Here is a 23,477-nt window from a genome sequence, read left to right as displayed (position 1 = left end):
TGCTGGGGAAACTCCAGAATGAAACACTCGCCTCAGAGTCATCTCATCTGAAGGTGAGGGAGCTGGGGTGATCACACACCAACCTTCACCAGGGATTTTTCCAGGGTTGCTCTCAGGGAGGTTAATTCCTCTGAACATATGGCCTTTCTATAGTTATGGAAAGTGATGCCAACAGCAGAGAGAGCCTGGTGCAAGGAATTGCAGATGCTAGAAGTTTGAATTCAAGCTGCCCTGCTCTGAAATGGACAAGGCACAGAGATATGGGCAGAGTATTCACAATAACTCTTTCTCTTGTGCCACTCAGATCCACTCCTGCTCTATGTTAAAATCTTTTAAGCAGTTATTGGAGATGGTGGCCTGTCCCAATTTCTAACAACAACAACAACAACAAAAAGATGTATAACTGAGGATTTGATAAGATGAGCTGTAGTTCCCACTGCTAGAGCTTCTCCTAGGAGCCTAACTGGTACACATTGCCTCCTGCCTCTACCACCCATTCTAGATTATGCCATCAGCATTTCTGCTGGCCCTTATTATGGTATTGTTGCTACCACTTACAATTATTAAAGGGCATGCAGGCATGAAAAGGTGCCCCTAAACAGTCTTTGCATTTTATACTTACTGCTCTCTGTCACTACTATGTAACAACACTATCTTCTCATGATTATTGGGGTCTTTCATCTCTACCAGTTATAATCACTCTTTCTTTTGCTTGCTAGTCTACTAGCGTGCAGAGACATATGGTGAGAGATATAGCAGAATTCCTACTGCATCTCTGGCAAGAGCATCACCTGGCCCTGAAAACAGATCTCTAGTTCAGCAAAACTAAAAGTCATAGGAAGCATAAATCCCCCCAAAATTTTACTAAGTGGTGATGAGTGAGATCACTCCTATTGCTACCTCTTGGATTCTATATCTTGTTCATCTACTACACACTCAGTACCATTTCATGGCTGTTAGTTAAAGTGTACATCAAGTATTGAAGGACACTGTGTCAGACCCACAAGATACCACATCTAACCTGGCATCTTAGCTATACCTTGAAGAGCTCCTTCCAGTGTTCTAGTGGATGGCCCATGTAGGTGACAGAGTACATGAAAGAACCAGTGGAGGCTGTGCTCATGTGCCAATTGTCATACCTTTTTGTTGCTTTGAGTCTCTTGGTCTGACATAATATTATGCAGAATCTCGTAGTAATATACTATTAAAATTACATATGTAATATAATACCTGCTTAGTGACCCCTTGGACAGTGGTACTGGCCAAGGCACTCAGAGCAGGACATACAAATCCATACCCAGTGTATTCTCAATCCCAGTAATAATGAAAGAGGCTTCCTCCAGGCAAAAGGGACCTAGTAAAATCAACTTGCTTCCCAGTGGCTGGTTAGTTTTCTTGAAAAAATGATACTCTATCATAGGCTCAGTGCCCTTTGTTGCCCCTGACAGATTGGACATTAAGTAGCAGCAATAACTAATTCTGCTGTGGTGACAGCCATAGAGGCTGGCTGACATCTGCTGGACTGTCTTCTTGGGTATCAGTGCCTCCGCTGCCAGATTCTCTCAGGTGGGCAATGCTGGAGACCCAAACATCTACACATTTTGTGTTCATGCTTCTAGTACCAGCCTTATGCCTCTTGCTGTAACATTATATATATATTTTTTTTCAATCTTCCAGTCTTACTCTTTCCAAGACCCTGACGAACTGGACAAGCCTTTTGTCCCTATCCCAGATTCCATGCTATTCTTTACTCAGGTTACTTCTCTGTATAGACCAAGTTGAGAATTAGAGGTTTAATGCTTATGGCTCTGCCCAGTAGTACTTTCCTCATCAGTGTCTTTCAAAGCTGTTATCGAATGTGGCTATAGTACAATAGACTGAGGGCTGATCCCAAAGGGTGTTCATTCCTGGAAATTATGGTTGCCACTGGGGTAGGCAAAATTATTTCCTTGCAACAGAAAGCCCTCATGCAAAACAAACTCATATACTGGCAGTTGTCATTTGTGCTGACGTGCACTGAAGTGGTGAGAGTGAAGGCAAGTGAGTGGGATGCTTGTGTCTGCTATGTTTTTTTCTTAATAAAATGATTTTTTTATGAGTAATATAATACTTAACTTTCTAACTTTAAATATGCTTGCAGCCTTATAACTTGATTTATCCACTTTAAAATATTTTTGGGAGCTTGGTTATAAAAGGTGAGGAAATAAGCCTTCTCAAACTACCCCCTACAAGCTTCCTTTTCTTTCGTCCTTTGATATTTATCATTTCCACATTTCTGTGTTTATAGTATTTCATTCTATCCTGCAAATATCATGTATTATAATTGTCTTAACCTTAGCCCTATAGATACATGGATCCAGATCCCACCATGAGTCCTTGCCCCAAGGATTCTCCATTCATCTTTAGGTTTGCTAAAGTTGGCCCTCTAGCACTTTTTATATAAAGACTCATATGAAATTTGTGATTATGGGCATGATAACAAAGTGTTTCATTATATATTCAACCACCTACTAAGCTTCTCTACCCAGGTTTCTAATAGGTCTAGAACACTGCACAAGTTCCAATGTGGGCTTCTGATCTTCCCCCACATCTAACTCAAATCTGTTCATTTCCATCACAGTATAAGCTGGAATCCCTAAAATATGCAACATTCCTTTCCCACTACCTTGCTGATCTTGCCCCATTCTCTGTGCCTCCTCCTCTCTCTGTTCCAGCCATACTAATTCTCTTCATGACCCCTCAACACTCTAGGCACAACCCTGCCTCAAGACCTTGACAATAGCCATTCTCAATGCTTGGTATCCGCTCTCCCTGCATAGCCACAAGGCTCACTCCTCTACCACTCACAGATTTGCCCCAATGTCCCCTCTCATTAAAGCCTTCCTGGGCATCCTCTCTGATGAAGTGGCCACACGCTTGACAATCTCTATCAACTTTCCAGTCTTTATTTTTCTTTTGAGCATTCATCAGTTAGCATCTCTTTACATACTAGATATTTTATTCTTCAATGCATTCACTGATCTCCTTTTCCTGAAATTAGACTGTAAATTTTGTGAGGGCAGAGATTTTTGTTTGCTTGCTATGGTTGTTGCTGCTGTCGTATCTTCTGCACCTAGAATGCCTGACATTAATAAGCAGACAATAAATATTTTCTGAACAATTAAATGAACATTGACTTTATAATTAGATCAAAATTTAGCTGGGCTAAAAGTCTTGTTTCCCTGAGGGTGGTGTACCCATATGGTCCATTGTCCTGAACATCGAATGCTGCTGTGAATAATTTTGAGACTAGTCTAATTTCTTTCTCATATGGATAATTTAATCATTTTACCTAGATGCCCAATGTATTCTTTGTCTTAGAAGATTAGTAACTTTGACAGTTCAGCATTCTCTTTCAAAAAGCCTTGGGTCATAGCATTCTCTCTCTCTTTTTCTCTTTCTCTTTCTCTCTCTCTCTGCACACACATATAAAATTATATATAAATTAGGTCTTCTTTTTTATTTTATATTTAAAATTATCTATGGAATTGTATCTTCAAATACATATATATTTAATTTTCTGAGCTACTTATTGTGGGTGTGTGTTTGTGTATGAAGTCCTTTTTTTTTCCTATGTTACGTAGCTGCCATCAGCAATTCTTAAAATGCTTTGTTAATTTTCCTCTTATTTTTTTCTCACTCCAGTCTTTCATGGTCTTACTGTATTTTGAATAGCTTCTATTTTCCCTTATGCTGCTTCCAATGCAGACGTGATTTTGTGGATGATGTTCTTTCTTTTTTCTTTCCACTTATTTCCCAAGTTCTGCCAGCTCATGTTTCATCTCTTTTAGTTCACTTGACATATCTCACCAGTGCACTTTTTTTAAAGGTATTTTTAAAATTTTATTTATGGCTTATGTTTGCTCATATTTTACATCTGTTCTGTGGTAATATTTTTCTGGTGAAGCTTAGTCATCTTTCACATTTTTTCCCTTCCTTTTTTTTTTTTTCCCCTATATCTTGTAGTATCTTTGTATAAATCCTGTGATGCTTCTTTTTTAACAATTTCTTATCTTTGAATGGGATGTGTTTTTACAGGACCAGCTATTTTCAGAAGATTTGGGCTATACCAAGGCCAGAACTGATTTCTACATCCACGGAAGTTTCCTTGTGTAACAGAGTAGCTTATGTGGCAGTCTTGTGTCACTCTACAAGCTGCTTGAGCCTTTGCTTCCTTCTGGAAAGCAGAGATCGACAGCAGCCAAGTTGCTCCCAACTCAACTCAAGGTCTTTCTTTTTACTAAGACACTGCTGCAAAGTTTCCTGAAACCACCCTGCATTGCCCATGGCTCAGTGTTGTAGACAGGGTGGTTGGGTTGACTTGCTCCTCTGGCCAGTCTGTGTCCCCCATTCTACTTGTTCACATAAATGAGTATTGGATTTGCCCTTTATGTATTACACTTCCATTTGGGAGGGTTTTTTTTTTTGGTCTGTTTGTTTTATTTTTATTTTTTTGGCTAACTTTGTCTTATAGATTTGCCATTACAAACATTACTGTATTTGGCAGCTCTTTCTCATCTAGTGTTATTCAAGATTAGATGTCATTAAAACTTTTAAAGATAGATTTCAGTCTAATGGAGTTTCATTATCTCACATGACCTCTTAGAACTTTTCTTATGCATAGATTTGTACAGTTAGAGGAAAGAGGGGGAAGGAAGATGGCGGAGTGGAGGTGACCTCCTGGATTTGTGCTCCCGGAGAGGAAGGCGTGGATCTCCACCTGCCACAACGCTAGAGGATTGCTCCTCCACAGGAAGGGTGAGGTGAACCCACGGAGAATCACCGTGGGACACGGGGAACAGGAAAAAACAGAGGCGAGTGGGAAATCAGACCGAGATAATTTGGAGAGTGCGGGACGGAAAACAGACAGCGGAGTGCGGGACGGCCGTACCTGCCTCACCGGACAGTGGGGCGGGTTCAGCCCCACAGCAAAGCGGCTTGATCTCCCCACTGACCCCCACATCCACTCGGTCAAGGATCTCACTGAAATCGGTGCAGAATCACCGCGGGAGACCTGGAGCTCCGAGGACAGGTGACATAGGCGGGCGAGAGCTTGGACTCTGGCGGCTCTCCGGCGCCCTATCTCTTAAAGGGACAGACGCGGGCCTGCGCCGAGGCCAGGGGCCGCGAGTGTGAAATATTAAAGCGGGACTTTTTTGCTTTTTTTTGCCCCTACGGCAGCTCTCCGGCTGGGGAGCTGCTGTGGGCCCTGGCGCCTGCCGAGCTCTGAACGCTCTCCCCGGGCGCCTGCAACCGGCGCATGCGCGGTCGCCATCTTGGTTCCCACAGCTAAGCCTCTGGCGGGTCTCCGGCGCCCTATCTCTTAAAGGGACAGACGCGGGCCTGCGCCGAGGCGAGAGGCCACGAGTGTGAAATATTAAAGCGGGACTTTTTTGCTTTTTTCTGCCCCTACGGCAGCTCTCCGGCTGGGGAGCTGCTGTGGGCCCTGGCGCCTGCCGAGCTCTGAACGCTCTCCCCCGGCGCCTGCAACCGGCGGATGCGCGGTCGCCATCTTGGTTCCCACAGCTAAGCCTCTGGCGGGTCTCCAGCGCCCTATCTCTTAAAGGGACAGACGCGGGCCTGCGCCGAGGCGAGGGGCCGCGAGCGTGAAATATTAAAGCGAGATTTTTTCTTTCTTTTTTTTTTTTTTTCTTTTTCTTTTTTTTCTTTTTTCCTTTCCGGTGGCCCTCCAGCCCAAGAGCTACTGTATACTCCTGAGTGCTCCAGACCCCCAGGTCTGATTCCTATTGGTCCCTGAATATTGCCCCCCAGTACCAGTGAACTGCGGGTGGGCAGCAGCAATTGTGAGGGCCAAGGTCTAACTGCTGCAGAGCCATAGGGTGCCAGGCGGCTCCCCAGGAGGCTCCATCCCCTGATCCATAGACCCTCTCCAGGTCCCCTTCCCAGGTGTGAACACTGAGTGCTTCCCCAGACACAAGAGTGTGAAGCCTGGACCTTGGGAACACTGGGACAGTGTAGACCCTTGCCCGTGGGAGCTGCAGCAGCTGGGGCACTGAGGGAGTGAGGGCACTGCCTCCTCTGCCTAGCCAGTGTCTTTCCTGCAGAAAGAGACAGAAACCACACATCCAGAGGAAGAACCAAAAGTCAGGGGGGGAAGAAGAAGGAAGAGGAAGAGAGAGGAAGGGAAGAAAGAGGAAAGAGGGAGAGGAAAAAAAAGAAAAAGAAGAAGGAAGGGAAAGAAAAAGAGAGGGAGAAGAGGCTTTCTGCTTGCAAATAGTGTGAATCCTGCCTACTAACTGAAAGTCCACAACACAGTGATTTAACTTGCCAAACTGGTCTTAGGTCAAGCCAACCCTCTGGGGGTGGACCCATCAGAAGCAGTCTCCCAACTGAGATAGAAAAAAGAAACTCTAAACAGCACACAACAGTCTCCCCCTATAGATAAAGGAAGCAACATTCCTAGACTGTTCCACAGCCTAAGAACAGAGTACAAGACGTGCTGTTAACTAGACTAAAGCTGTGAGAAAAGATCTAACGATAGAGCCAGATGGGAAGGGCTCAGCGGAAAAATATGGGGAGCACAAAAAACCAAACGGAAACCTCGCCCCCAAAGAGTAATACCAACTCTCCTCCAATTGGCACAAGCCAGTTTCAGAATACCAACATGTTACCAGAAGAATTTCAGTCTTGGGTTATAAATAAGCTGAATGATATACAAGAAAAAATTGATATCCACCGCAAAGAAACCGCAAAAAAATTCCAGGATTTGGAAGAAAAATTCACTAAAGAAATAGACGTATTGAAAAAAAACCAAACTGAACTCCTAGAAATGAGGGATTTAATCAGGGAGCTACAAAACACAGTGGAAAGTCTCAAGAACAGGGTAGATCAAACAGAAGACAGAATCTCAGGAATCGAAGATAACTCTTTCCAATTAAATAAGACAGTCACAGAGATAGAGCAAAGAAATAAGAAAAAAGATCAGAGTCTTCAAGAAATGTGGGATTATGTGAAGAAACCTAACGTGAGAGTTATAGGCATCCCTGAAGGTGAAGAAGATAATAAGCAAGGGCTGGATAAACTATTTGAAGACATAATAGAAGAAAATTTCCCAGGCCTTGCTAAAACTTTAGATATACAGGTTCAAGAAGCTCAAAGAACCCCTGGTAGATTCATAGCAAATAGGAAAACACCACGCCACGTAGTCGTCAGACTGACCAAAATATCCACTAAAGAGACCCTTCTTCGAGCTGTAAGGAGAAAGAAACAAGTAACATACAAAGGGAGACCCATTAGAATTACGCCAGATTTCTCAAATGAAACTTTACAAGCAAGAAGAAGTTGGGGCCCCATTCTCACTCTTCTGAAACAGAATAATGCCCAGCCTAGAATCTTGTACCCAGCTAAGCTAAGGTTTCTATATGAAGGAGAAATTAAGACATTCTCAGATAAACAAGGACTGAGGGAATTCACCAAGACAAGACCACCCCTCCAAGAAGTACTCAAAAGAGAGTTACACACGGATCATCACAACAAAGGCCGACGAATGTAAAACCACCCAAGAACTAAAGATCAAATTCTAGCCACCACAATGGCTCAAGAGAGAAAACATAGAAAAGAAGTTCTACCCAATAAGATAAACAGAAATCTGTCCCAATTATCAGTTCTCTCTATCAGTCAATGGCCTGAATTCCCCACTCAAGAGACATAGACTGGGCCAATGGATAAAAAAACACAAACCAAGTATCTGCTGCCTTCAGGAAACACACTTAACCGGCAAAGATGCATTTAGACTGAAAATAAAAGGATGGAACTTAATATTTCAAGCAAATGGTAGCCAAAAGAAAGCTGGTGTGGCAGTTTTAATTTCCAATAACTTAGTCTTTAAACCAACAAAAGTAATAAAAGACAAAGACGGTTACTACATACTGGTGAAAGGCACAATTCAACAAGAAGACATAACCATACTTAATATATATACACCCAATCTAGGTGCACCCAGATTCATAAAGCAAATCCTACTCGATCTAAACCAAATAATAGACAACAACACTTTAATAGTTGGAGACTTTAACACCCCACTGACAGCACAGGACAGATCCTCCAAGCAGAAAATAAGCAAAGACATAGTAGACTTAAACAGAAGGCTAGAACAAATGGGCCTGACTGACATCTACAGGACATTCTACCCTAAATCCACTGAATATACATTCTTCTCATCGGCTCACGGAACATTCTCTAAGATTGACCATATCCTAGGCCATAAAGCAAGTCTTAAAAAAATTAAAAAAATAGAAATCATACCCTGCATCTTCTCAGATCACAATGGAATAAAAGTAATAATGAACCCTAACAGGAGCTCTCATTCCTACTCAAGGTCATGGAAGCTAAACAACCTTCTTCTGAATAACAATTTTGTAAAGGAAGAAATTAAGTCAGAAATCAAAACATTCTTTGAATTAAACGACAAAGGTGACACAACTTATCAAAATCTATGGGATGCAGCTAAAGCAGTCCTGAGAGGAAAATTCATTTCCATAAATGCCTATTTCAAAAAGACAGACAACTTACAAATAGACAACTTAATGAATAGACTCAAAGAGCTGGAGAAAGAAGAACAGACTGACCCCAAACCCAGCAGAAGGCGAGAAATTGTTAAGATCAAATCAGAATTAAATGAAAAAGACAACAAAAATACTATAAGGGAAATTAATAAAACAAAAAGTTGGTTCTTTGAAAAGATAAATAAAATAGACACACCACTGGCTAGACTAACCAAGAGCAGAAAAGAAAAATCTTTAATAACTTCCATCAGGAACATGAAAGGAGAAATCACAACCGAAGCCACAGAGATACATGACATTATCTATGAATATTACAAAAATCTTTATGCACACAAATTGGAAAATGAGGAGGAAATGGACAAATTTTTAGAAACACACAGCCTTCCCAAGCTCAATCAGGAAGAAATAGAATTCCTGAATAGACCAATATCAAGAACTGAAATTGAAACAGCAATAAAAAACCTTCCCAAAAAGAAAAGCCCTGGTCCAGATGGGTTCACACCTGAATTTTACCATACATACAAAGATGAACTGGTGCCCATCCTACATAAACTATTCTTCAATATTGAGAAGGATGGAATTCTCCCCAACACATTCTACCAAGCCAATATAACATTGATACCAAAACCAGGAAAGGATGCAACAAAAAAAGAAAACTACAGACCAATTTCTCTCATGAACGTAGATGCAAAAATTCTCAATAAAATCCTAGCAAATCGTATCCAAGTGCTGATTAAAAAAATAATTCATCACGACCAAGTAGGCTTCATCCCAGAGATGCAGGGGTGGTTCAACATATGAAAATCTATAAATGTAATTAACCACATAAATAGAAGCAAAAATAAAGACCATATGATCCTCTCAATAGATGCAGAAAAAGCATTTGACAAAATTCAACACCCTTTTATGATAAAAACACTTAACAACATAGGCATAAATGGGACCTACCTAAAAATAATACAAGCCATATATGACAAACCCACAGCCAACATCATACTGAATGGGGAAAAATTGAAAGCATTCCCACTCAGAACTGGAACCAGACAAGGCTGCCCACTGTCCCCATTACTTTTCAACATTGTATTGGAAGTCCTTGCGAGAGCTATCAGACAAGAGAGCAGAATCAAAGGTGTCCAAATAGGGACAGAAGAGATCAAACTCTCACTCTTCGCTGATGATATGATGTTGTATCTGGAAAACCCCAAGGACTCAACCAAGAGACTCCTGGAATTAATTAACGAATTCAGTAATGTCTCAGGTTACAAAGTCAATACACACAAATCAGAGGCATTCATATATGCCAATACCATTCAATTGGAGAACCAAATTAAGGACTCAATACCTTTCAAAATAGCAACAAAGAAAATAAAATATCTAGGAATATATTTAACTAAAGAGGTAAAGGACCTCTATAAAGAGAACTATGAAACGCTAAGGAAGGAAATTGCAGAACACGTAAATAAGTGGAAATCCATACCATGCTCATGGATTGGAAGAATTAACATCGTTAAAATGTCTATACTACCCAAAGTAATCTATAGATTCAATGCAATTCCTATTAAAATACCAACATCATTTTTCACAGATTTAGAAAAAATAATTATACACTTTGTATGGAAACAGAGAAGACCCCGTATAGCAAAAGCAATCTTAAGCAATAAAAACAAAATGGGAGGTATTGATTTGCCAGACTTCAAACTATACTACAAAGCTGTGGTGCTTAAAACTGCTTGGTATTGGCACAAGGGCAGGGACACAGACCAGTGGAACAGAACAGAAAACCCAAATATAAAAGCATCCTCATATAATCATCTAATCTTTGACAAAATAGACAAAAACATACTCTGGGGACAAGAGTCCCTATTCAATAAATGGTGCTGGGAAAACTGGATAGCCACATGTAGAAGACTGAAACAGGACCCACAGATTTCACCTCTCACAAAAATCAAATCACGGTGGATAACAGATTTAAACCTTAAATGGGAAACGATTAGAATTCTAGAAGAAAATGTAGGAAAGACTCTCACAGACGTTGGTCTAGGCAAAGAATTTATGAAGAAAACCCCTAAGGCAATTGCAGCAACAACAAAAATAAACGAATGGGACCTGATTAAATTAAAAAGCTTCTGCACAGCCAAAGAAACAGTCACGAAAATAAACAGACAGCCTACAGAATGGGAAAAAATTTTCGCATACTACACATCAGATAAAAGACTGATAACAAGAATCTATTTAGAACTCAGGAAAATCAGCAAGAAAAAATCAAACAATCCTATCAAAAAATGGGCAAAGGACATGAATAGAAATTTTTCAAAAGAAGACATAAGAATGGCCAAAAAACGTATCAAAAAATGCTCAACATCCCTAATCATCAGGGAAATGCAAATCAAAACCACAATGAGATACCACTTAACTCCGGTGAGAATGGCCTTTATCAAAAAATCCCAAAACAACACGTGTTGGCGTGGATGCGGAGAGACAGGAACACTCATACACTGCTGGTGGGAATGCAAACTAGTGCAACCCCTATGGAAAGCAATATGGAGATACCTTCAACAGATTCAAGTAGACCTACCATTTGATCCAGCAATTCCATTATTGGGCATATACCCAGAAGAACAAAAGTCATTCTTTAACAAAGACACCTGTACCCGAATGTTTATAGCAGCACAATTCACAATCGCAAAGATGTGGAAACAACCCAAGTGCCCATCAATCCACGAATGGATTAGTAAACTGTGGTATATGTATACCATGGAGTACTACTCAGCTATAAGAAATAACGATGATACGACATCTCTTTGGTTCTCCTGGAGAGAGCTGGAACCCATTATACTAAGTGAAGTATCCAAGGAATGGAAAAACAAGCATCACATGTACTCACCAGAAAACTGGTTTCCCTGATCATCACCTAAATGTACATCAGGGAAGGATACCAATTGGATATCAGACTGGGATGGGGGGGTGGGGGGAGGGGATGGGTGTATGCCTACATGACGAGTGCATTGCGCACCCTCTGGGGAATGGTCATGCTTGAGGGTGCAGACCCGGGGAGGTGGGGGGGGAGGGGATCGAGGTATGAATACATGGCGAGTGCCAGGCGCACTGTCTGGAGAGTGGGAGCGGACGCGCTTGGGACTCTGACTCGGAGGGATGGGCGGGACAGGGACAATGTATATGACCTGAACTTATGTACCCCCATGATGAGCTGAAATAAAAAAAAAAAAAAAAAAAGGAAAGAAGAACTAGACAGGGGTATTTGAAAAATAACACTATTTAAGGGAGGGGGAGAAAGGGCTTTAAGGAGAGTGAACAGGAGACTGTAAAGGGTGCGGATGTATCTGCTTGGTGAATGCTGGTGACGTCTGCTGAGATACAAAATTGAGCAGAGGGAGAAAATTTAGGAAAGAAGACAATGAGCTCTGATTTGCACATTTTTAAAGGCATTTGGGAGCTATCCTGGTAGCAAACTCTAGCACTCATGGAATATTAAAAGATGAAGCTTGTGAGGAGGATGAGTTTGAAAAAGAAATTTGGAAGTTACTATTGCTAATGGTAATAGCAAAAAAAAGTGTATATAAAATCACAGAGATGAAGTGTGTATTATTAGAAGAGCAGAGAATGGTGTGTAGGATCTTGCAGGGGCTGAGTCTGTGGGGAGGAACCCTGTGTAGAGGCAGAGAACTAAGGCCAAGAGAAGGACAAGAAGTTTGCTTCTCTGCAAAAAATGTTAAGCTGAATTATTTTAAAAATGCCACATATGGATATTTTTTTGTTATTGTCTCTATACAAAATTCCTATTGCTATTTATCGAATTATGTAACACGTATTTATTAAGCCTCTTTTATGTGCCATGCCCTGGGGAAGGAGTGATAAGTAAATTACAGCCTCAGCTTCAATTATGATGCTTTATAGAAAGAATAAAGAGTTGCTTCCTCATTTTTTTTTTTTTGGCTTGGGATAGAGGACTTAAATGGAAATGTTAAAGGACCTAATTCATAAATTATGCACATACTTACTGAGAATCTATTATGTATCTGATACTTATCCAGATACTAGGAATAAACTAGTGAGTGGCACCAAAAAAAAAGACCTCTACCCTCATGAAATTTCACTAGAAAATTGGTGGTTCTTTCCCCAGGGTCTGGGAGAAGGATTTATGAATATTGGATGATTTCATTTTGTATAAAATTCAAGAGAGTGCAAACCGCATACATCTATTTACAGGTAAAGCAACACTGGTTTAGTACCAGACTATCTAGATCATTTTGCAGACAACACTTAAAGATAAATGCATCCAGTGATTTCTGAGTACCAAAAAGATTACACTGATCACTGTCTATCACACAAAATTCGGGGAGGTGTTATCATCGCCACTTTCCATTTAAGGTGTGTGGCTTTACCCTGAATGAGTAAAGCCACTCTGTTACTCTATTTCTGTTCTCCAACTCCAGCTGCTTTTGCCCACTGTGAGGACAACAGCATGTTCTTTCTCTTCTTCCACTCACGGGCCCCAAAGTAAGTGCTAATTTTAAAAAACTGTTTAGTTTTTCAGACATCTGAAAGTTATAAATATGTGGAGACTTGACACAACAGCCTTTCTTCTTTTCTAGCCAGTGATCTGCAAACTTTTAGAGGCGATTGCAGGGGTTGGATGAAGTAAATAGATGGAATTTGTGGCACAACATGTCAAAACTGAACAACTACAAAGTCTTTGCAGAGTAAATGGTTCTAAGCAATGGCTAAATCCAGTGAAGGCAGTATCTTTCCACAGAAAAGAAGCATTAATTTGACTAAATGTTCCAATACCTTGTTATGTAAACATAACTAAAGTACCCTGAATGGCACACAACAAAGAGAAATGTGGCACACAAAGCTATTCACAGCTAAACATATTAAAACCAGAAAGTGTGGAGAATATTCCTTTGTTGACTCTGCACTTTATAGTCTTTGTTCACAGCAAAAACAGCTGCATTTGCCCACTTTGCTTCAGAAACTCGTCTTCAGTCTCTTGCATTTGGGCAGTATTTGTGTATTTCTTTGTGCCCGTGTTTATGTAAGCACATGTCCCTGTTTAGCCATATGAGCTCATACATTTAAGGGCATCTGTCTGAGAAATTATGGCTCCACATCTTCTGTGTGCATGACCTTGTGAGCACTGGATTTGCAGTGTGTGAATGAGCCTGTGGACAGCAGAAGGGCACATGTGGGCCTGTTTGCACGCGTAAGTGAAGTATGATTCTGTGTGTATGTTCGTGTTTTTGCAGATATGTGCATGTCTATGTCTGTGGAGTTTTAAAGAGTTGCATGTGTGAGTAAATGAATGTATTTAAGTTCTTAAGGGTGTGTGTGTGTGTGTGGTGTATGTGTGGGAAGAGCATGGGTACCTCCATGCTTATTCTCTGTGATGTGTGTGTGTCTGTCTGCATGTGCAAGCCCAGATATATACCCATATTTGTAGGAACGTGTGCATGTGTGTTGTATGAGTATGAGGAGTGTAAGGAGACTGTCAGCAATGTCAAAGAATGGCAAAGTGTTACTGGAGGGGCTGTTTCTCAACTGCCATCCTTCACTGTCAGCAGGGAAGCTGTTTCCAGATTCGGCTGCCGATTTGTCGTGCTGTTAATTGATGTCAAAGCTGTGTCTGCTGGGTCTGGCACTCATGCGGTAAAGTGAAATTTCCAAACAAGTCCATACCCCTGGCAGCTGGTCCTAAGTTTACAAAGTGATTGAAAACAGGCATTCTTACTAAATAAAAACAAAAGAGGATTGCATTTCTGTTGGTGCTTCATCTAGAGAGCCAGTTTGACAGGTCTGGATGTAACACGCGTGGGATAGCTTAGTGAGGTTGAGGACACCGTGGGAGTGGGTCCAAGAAATGGGCGGTGGCCAGCCAACCTCCAGCTGAGACAGCTTCTCGGGGCATCTTCCCAGACCCTGAGCAGCTACTAACCACTCAGGGCTTTCCCTCCCAAAGACTAGGATCCTAGAACTGGGTGAATGATCATCCTGCAGACCTCTTCTTATTTAAATTTTAGGAAACTGAGGCCCAGAGAGGGAAGGCAACTTCTCTAATATAGTTAAGAGTTAGACTTCAGATTATAACCCAAATTAACAAAATGTGAAAACTTTGGAATTCATATTTTTTAGCATGATGGAAATATTTTATTTTATCATAGTGCCACTACCATATTAATTTTCTTTTCTTTTTTTATTGACTCATGATATTTGTACCTGTTTATGCAGTACATGTGATTTGTATACATGCATATATGGATAATGATCAAATCAGGGATTTACAATAAAGACACTACATATCACCTCAATATGAACAACTGGTTCAGATATCCCCTTGGAATACCATAGTTTTGGCTAAAAAACTTGTCTTTTTTACAATAACTTAGCTGGTTAAGTTTTTAACTGTTTCAAGCCTGCTACATGTAGTATAGCTCACACTGATATGTTTGACTAATCTTAATACAATGTTTAGAACATGAACCAAAGAACTGTTTGGCATCATAGAATTTAAAAAATGTATTGATGGCCATTATGTGTGTGACCCCTGGGCTGGACAACAAGGTACAGAGGCCAAATAAAGTCTTAAGAAGCTTATTTTGTTTCCTGCAAATCCCTTTCCAGCTGTGTTCCTCTGGTGTGAGAGCTTGACTTTTCTGCCAAATTAAAATTGAAATAGCAATTTGACATATTCAGCTGGTAAATTTTCCTTCAGGAATGAACAATATCCAGTGAGTACAGTCAGCTCTGCTGCCCAGACCTGTTTATAACTGCCAATGATTTAATTGAAACACAGCTGCAGGATTAAGAACACAATAATGTTTAGCCTTTTCCAGCAGTTTTACATCTTTTTTCTCACTCAATTCTTGAACCAACTCCCTAAGACTGTTAATGAAGTTAATTAGTTAATGTAGGTTAGGTTATTCTCTGCTAACAAACAACATCCAAAACCCAGTGGCTCAATAAAATAAGCTAATTTCTTGGACAAACAATTTCTTGTTCACTGAAATTCCAGGTATTGATTAATCCAGATACTTTCTGTATTATAATTCTACCATCTCAACACACGGTCTCTAAACTAGTCATAGGAAGAAAAGAACGTCACTCTCCATTAGAAATAGAATGCTGCCACAGATGCAAGCTGCTCTGTATGGAAAGGACAGTGTGGTCTTATGGGTCAGAGTTTAAGGACCTGGGTTATGGGCCCAGTTTTCCCTTAGCAGAAGTGGGCATTGATCACTATTTGAGTATCATATTAGCCCCAGTATCTCCTTTAGTGAAATGGGAATAGCAATATTAGCCTCGCATTAAAAGAAATAATGTATTGAAAGCTCTTTGAAAATTATATAATGCTAAACAAAAATAAATTGTTTTTATTTATTTTTTTATGTTTATTTTTTTTGAGATAAAGTCTCACTCTGTTGCCTGGGCTAGAGTGACGTGGTGTCAGCCTAGCTCACAGCAACCTCAAACTCCTGGGCTCAAGTGATCCTCCTGCCTCAGCTCCCAAGTAGCTGGGACTATAGGCATGTGCCACCATGCCCAGCTAATTTTTTATCTATATTTTTAGTTGTCCATATAATTTCTTTCTATCATTTTAGTAGAGATGGGATCTAGCTCTTGCTCAGGCTGGTCTCAAACTCCTGAGCTCAAACGATCCACCGCCTCAGCCTCACAGAGTGCTAGGATTACAGGCATGAGCCACCGCGCCCGGCCTGTTTTTATTAAGTGATAAAAATATCCTCTATTAAGTTTGCTGTGATGGTCAATTTTATATGTTGACATGGCTAGGCTATAGTACTCAATTACTCAATCAGACAGCTATGTAAGTGTGCTATGAAGGTACTTTTATAGATACTGTTACAATCGATAATAAGTACACCTGGGGTGAATCATAGCCTTGATACTCTGGGTAGGCCTGATTCAATCAGTCGAGAGGCCTAAGAACACAACTGAGGCTTCCTTGTGGACAGCAGTTTCAGTTTATGCCGGTATGTTACAGCACAGCCTTCCTGATGGCTGCTTGTGTATTTCACACTTGTCTAGTCACCTCGTCACAATCATGCAAGACAATATTTTGCAAAGCACCATACATATATATAATATATATTATACATTAACATATATTTTGTATAATATCTGTATCTATCTATAGATGGCTTGATATCCTATTTTTTTCTGTTTCTCTAGTTGCACCCTAACTGATCCAGTTGTTTTAACACAATATGGAGCTTCTTAAAGCATTTCAATGTAATTGTTTTAAGATAAAATTCAGAGCTGCCTCAAAACATAGAGAAAATTTAATTTTTTCCCTAAAATGTTGAGCAATATGACTAACGACACAATGCCCAACATGTCTTGATTTCTACATTAAAAGTTTCCAACGCAATGGAATATGATTTCTACACAAACAACTACAAGATAAATAATAAAACAAGTGCCTTAAGAGTGAGGATGAGGGGAAAAGAAACAATATTTTAAAATATTTATGTTCTACTCACTGAACTAGGCTGTTTAAATAGTTGATCACATTTAATACACAATCATCTCATGATCTGTGCAATTGACAGTTTTGAATGAAGGAAATTGAAGTCCAGATAATTTATGGCATTTTTTTTTCTGTGTTACGCAAGAGGACAAGGAACCAGGAATTGAATTCAGGTCTTCCTGACTCCCAAGAACATCTTTAACTGTATGTGGTGGAGATTAGAGGGCAAGTGAGTAGGGGAAGGCTGGACAAGATGTGTAACAAATCCTTGGGGAAATAGGCCCCAAAAGTGGCATTTGTTTGCCCATGTTGTTTCTCACACATAGGAAGATTCTTCATTTTCTCTGCCTGCCTGAAACCTTCCAAGAAGCCAACATGAGGAGCCAATTTTTCATGAAAACTTTATGCCCACCTCCCACCCATCAATATATTTTCCTGAGTCTCTTACATTCTGCACTATTTTTTTCCATGTGGCTATTGTTAGATAAGTGAATTATTCTTGCATGGATGAGCCTTAATACTTATGGACAAACTGGTATAGGCATAGGTTTTTAGCTTATTCTCTAACTCAGAATGGGTCTAACTCCAGCTCTGCTACCATCTATGTAACTTTGGACAAGTCATATATAGAGCTTTTAAATTCTCCTCATGAAATAGGTGGCTTAGATAGGCTTTCCATCATTTTATTAATCTAATATTCACTTATTATTTCAAGAAATCTCTCTTCTGGGTCCATCATGTGCCAGGAGGTCAGCTTGGTCTGTGGATATAATGGCCAACAAAGCTGAGGCAGAATTTAAGATACAATAGGGAAGATCTTAACAGGAATTAGACTCATGTTAATAATTAGTTTCAATGTATACAAACACACATACACGCATATAAAACCACTTAGTACTATATATTGTTTCAAATGTGGTAGGAGTCAATGAAAAACTGTCCTTTCATTCAAGCTCCTTCCCTCCCACTCTCTTTTGCACTACTCTGCGGGAACTGCCAACGTAAATAAGCTCTGGCTCATCAGCCATTGCCCTCAATCCGAGATGATGTGTTACCTGTCCACAGGCAACAGATGAGACTGTCTGCCAAGACCCCACTCTCTATATCACTGTGTCACCCTTTATCATCTTTTAGAGACAGATTCACAATTCTCAGTAGTTCCACAGACTTGAAAGCATTGTTATTATTTACACTTAGTCTCTTCCCACCTGCTCTGGAAAAAAAAAAATGGTTTGTAGTCAAACAGAAGGAAAACAAAAAATTTGCATGCTCTATCAATCTTCCTGTCTCCTTAGGCAATAAGATTTATAAGAGCAGAAAACAGTAGTAGAAGGATCACTAGAAAGGGAGCTAGATGACTGGTTTCTAGGTTAAAGGAAAAGATTTAAGAACACGTGCTCTGTGAGTGGAAAGTTCTATATATGCGTCGAGCATCTTTATTTTCTTCTTATTAAATATAACATTATCAATATTAGAGTATAATATAATTATAATATATTATTTTATTAATATATTAAATATATATTGTATCATTAAGTGATAATATAATCAATTTATATAATTTATATTTTTTATAAATGTGTAATCAATATAATATTCAACTATGATATTTTATTATTTTTTAAAGGTAGGGTTTTTAGCCACGACTAGTATATATGCTTGAGAATGTCATTTAACCCCTCAGTTCACTTTCCTGTAGAACAGTAGGTTTTAAATAAATGTCATTACCAATCTAATGTTCATCTCAAAGATGTCTACTTACTTAAAAACATAGCTACCTTTTAATTTTGAATAGCACTAATAGGTAATAGGGAATATTATTGGCATTAGAGAAAAGAGAAAGTACAATTAAAAGAACCCTAATAGGTGTACACACTAATGGGAAATAATTGTGCTAAATAAGATAGAGGCATATTTTTGTTGTAATTTTTCCAATTTTGGACCTCATCCTTGATATCAAAAATCACTCCTTTCACTGTCTTTTCTTTTCCTACTGTTGCTTACCCTGTAGGGTGGAATCTCACCATGGTTCCAACATGGCAACCTCAGTTCCTGTCATCACATCGGGAAGCAAAAGTTGGAGAGCATCACCCTACCCTCACCCTCTCAAAGGCTTATCTTTTCAAGAGAGAAAACTTGCTCCCAAAAGTGCCCTCAGTAGACTTTCCCTTGTGTTGCATTCCAGAATCATGTGACATATCAGGAAAAATATCAGCATCGTTCTAACTCAATCAAGATTCACACTTTGGGTTGGAGAGAAGGCCAAACTCTCCTGAAGCCAAGCCCAGCTGACACTAACTCATTGGGGTCAGAACAGCAAAGAAAGGAGGTGTGTTTGGAGGCCACCAATGGTGTCAGTAACTGTCTCCTGATTTGCACCCCTCCCTCAGGCTCTCATATCATTCTTCCACCCATCTTCCTCAGGTCATTTCATGTCTGTTTCTAAACACAAAGTTTAAATGGAGTCACATCTACCTAAATTGGCTACACAGGGTTTCGAAAAAGAATAAATTAGCAGAGAAAATGAACATATGCATGGAGATAGGCACACATAATTTATATAAATGTGTATGGATGAAACATAAATTAGAAATGTATTAATATAAACAATCTATATATTAGTTATAAGTTTTGAAATATTATACTTATGTATACTATGTGTGGAAAATGAATATCCCATATTATAGCAGAAATACTTTAAAGAGAATTATTGAGATTATATAAATCTATTTATTTAAGTGAGGGTATATGTATTCATTTGTGTATTACACACAGGTAACATATATGAATACATGTGTGGGGGGAGTGTGAGAGACAGCTCTAGTCAGTTCTTGTAGTGGGATACTTTTTTGCATGCTTCTCATTGCAGCTTCCAAACTATTTCTTCACTAGCTATAAAAAATAGCTCCTTTTAATTTTGCGTCATTAAGTTTTATCACCCATTACCCTCTTCTTTCTTTATTGCTGTCGTCAACTCCTCACCAGTCAGTAACCCTTATTCATTGATGTCTTTAGCATCTGGCATCCTGTCTTCCTCTACCAATAACTCCTGTTAACATTATTGGTGGTCTTAACCACAATCGTGAAGATATAGTTCAATACTCTGGAATGCATATTCTTGACATTCCAGCCCCAGTGACCTTGGCACTCTCCTTCCCATTTTTTCTGAGGCACACTCCCACAGTCTTGCACTGACTCTTGTTACATCTATAACTGCTCAGCCTTTAAGATATCTATTTTACAGGACCCATTTTCTGACAACTATAAGTAAGAAACCATACTTTTAAAATAAGTTTGTTTTATGGTATTCCGGAAAACTATTTTACATATTTGTATCCCTTCTAAAAAATTCAGCATTCTCCATGTCACACACAATGGTAATGAATGACAATAGCTAATTATGCATAACACCAATAATACAAGTATGACTTTATCTTTCCATCGCCAAGATTCTGGCCTATTTGCATATGTACTCATGTTCTCACCCTTCTATCCTGTTAACACATATGCACTTTCTCTTCTTTCTATTACCAGCCTTGCTATTCTCCCCTCCTCAATTTGTTCACAAGTAAAATTATCTATTGTCTTCTTTATATTCTGCATTATTTTATATGCTTTTCTAAAAAATAAATCATGATCTTCCTACACTACCCACTGATAAAGTCCCCTCCTCTTGCTCAGCACTGTAATTAACCTGTATCACTTGCCTGGTGGGGTGAGCCTGACCTTCATACTGAACCCCTGACTCTTTGGTTGCTTTGTCTTGTCAGGCTGTTTGTTGCAATTGTCTATTCACTATTATCTCTAAGCACCTGACAATATCCCAGTGAATTCCCTGAGCTCCAGACATACCGTCTCCCATCTCCCATTGCATAGCGGATGTCCAAACTCCTCATCAGATTCAAGGTCCAACACTCCCACCAGTATAATAAAACTCCTTTCTTGCCTGATGTTTGACTGCCCTTAGGACCTCAAAATTACCAGGTGGTAAGGTACCTTCTGGGCCAGTAGAATTTTTACTGGTTTAACCCACGCTCTCACTCCAATCTCTTGGAACTAGGCATTCTAATCTATTGCAGCCTAAAGGCGTGGAAAAGTAATCACACATTCACTTCATTTCTTAGTTTCCAGATCTGCATATTCTACCTAGTGGGGAAACAGAACCATAAGTTAGCCACAGTTTCAATGGTTATATTGTATCCTGGCGGAGCACACACCAGTCCCACAACATGCCATTCCAAAGCTAGAATTTTAACCGAGGCTTTAATAGGCCACTGCATTATTCTCTTAATTGAACTATTTTGGGATGATGTAGTAATATAGGGTAGAACCAGTACATCTTGTGGAAATAGACAAATTGCTTCAAACTGTGCTGAGAAAATGGGTGTGGGGGAATGATATATGTTAGTCCATGTTATTAAATTAGTCATTAATGAAGTCCTCTTATAGTGATATTAATGGAGACCAGGAAGGAAGGGAATAATACACTATCTGGAGTATTTATTAAGTCTGGTAGAGACTAAATACTGCCCCCTCCAGAGTGGAAAGACATCAATAAAATTAACTTGTACCTCATGTCTGGGTGCTCTCCTCAAGTAATGGTTCTAGTCTCTTTGCTGACAGATTGGATATTAAGCAGCAACAGTTGGATCTGCCTTGGTGAAAGGGAGTCCATGCTCCATCCCTGACACCATGATTGCTTCTTTCCTGATTTTAGTGCTCAAGCTAAGGAAGGAGTCATCTATAATCCACTGGACAAGCCATCTCCTCCATATGATTAATAAATTCCTTCTCTGCAGTGGATACTCTAGTTGGCTCTCTAGTGGACACTCTCAGTACCAAGGATCTTCATATCCCATCCTCATTCTTTCAGGTTCATTTTCGTGCCTCTTCTCCAGACCACTTTGCTTCATCAAAGTTCCAGACTTATTTCTTCCAGATCCTTGACCAACAAGAGAAGATATTCATCACAGCCCAGGAGTCTATGTGTATCTTTAGTCCAGGCTACTCCTCCACCCTGACAAACTGGGCAGTCAGAGACATTGCCTGTATACCTGCCTGAACCCCCACTGAAAGGATTTACCCTTACCTTTGTCCTTGGGGCATGGTGGGCAGGGACATGCCAAAGCATAGATCCATTTTTGGTTTGTGTCAAATCCATGAATCAGGCCTGAGTTTTTCTTCCTCTGTAAGCTCATTCCAGGAAATACTTTGTGAGACCACAGGTGTTAGATGAGGAACAGGCATCTGTGAGACAGAGGTAGGTATCATAAATGTCAGGACCATCTGCTCAGTCCCAATTTCAAATACACCATTTCCATCATATGAAATGTGATGCTGTGCTGGCCCAAACTTATGACTTGGTCAGCCTGAAAACACCAGGTTTATGATGGACAGCTGCGTTTGCACAGTCACTTAATGTCCCATGATCAGACACACAGTCTCTACCAGAGCCTGTTAGCATGACAGGGGCTGTTTTTCGAGTACTGAAGGCCAGATCCTTAGAGTCTGTATTGTGACTTCCCTCTTGAAGCTCGTGACAGCCTCAGTGCAGCATTTGTTTTTCTACCATACATATCTGTAGCACCAGGGGATGTTCTAGTCATTTCTCTGAGCTCCAGGGCAGCTTTCACTGAAATTTGGATCTGCTGAAGAGCCATGTTTCCTGGGGAATTCACTTAAATCTTGTAGCCTTGTCTGTAACATTTCACACTGGTCAGAAAAGTATTCCACAGTGTGGTAAATGTTGGTTTCAAAATCCAAAGTGACCCAACAAGTACCACATATCTTAGTGGCAGGGATTTAAATGACATAATTTGTCCTTTATTTTAGACAGATGTCCTAGCATGCCCCATACCATGGGTTTTCTAAAACCTTTGTCTGAATCTTTGTAGTTCTTTTCGCCCACTCTCTGGAACACAGGTATTTTACTGTTAAAGCCAGATAAACTGTCAGTTACTATTTACTCAATCAATTTGATACTCTATGGAATGTCAAAATTATCAGTGCTGTGCATATTATATTGTGATGAAGATGAGAGTTAACCCCATGACAAGGTGTAATGAAGCTTTCACTGCAAGGGTTGTTTCCATTTAAAAGTGAAGTATCTTTGTTTTTCTGTATTGGTGGGCATAGAAAAAGATGCATTTATTAGATAATTAGCTACGTATCAAACGCCTGAAGCTGTGTTTCATGTGTTCCATGAAGAATACCACAACAAGTACAGCAGCTGAGATTGGGGCTACCAATATCTTCTGTGATCCATCTAGCAGTGACCAAACAGGTAAATCACACACTGATAATGAGGGAATCACAACTCCTATATCATTTAAGTCTTTGAAGGTGGCACTAATTTCTGCGAATTTTGCCAGGATGTAGCATTGTTCTGTTTTGCAGTTTTGTCCATGAAT

Source organism: Lemur catta, chromosome 4 (genome assembly GCF_020740605.2).
Source record: "Lemur catta isolate mLemCat1 chromosome 4, mLemCat1.pri, whole genome shotgun sequence".
Lineage (NCBI taxonomy): Eukaryota > Metazoa > Chordata > Mammalia > Primates > Lemuridae > Lemur > Lemur catta.
Note: the sequence above shows the minus strand (reverse complement) of the source record.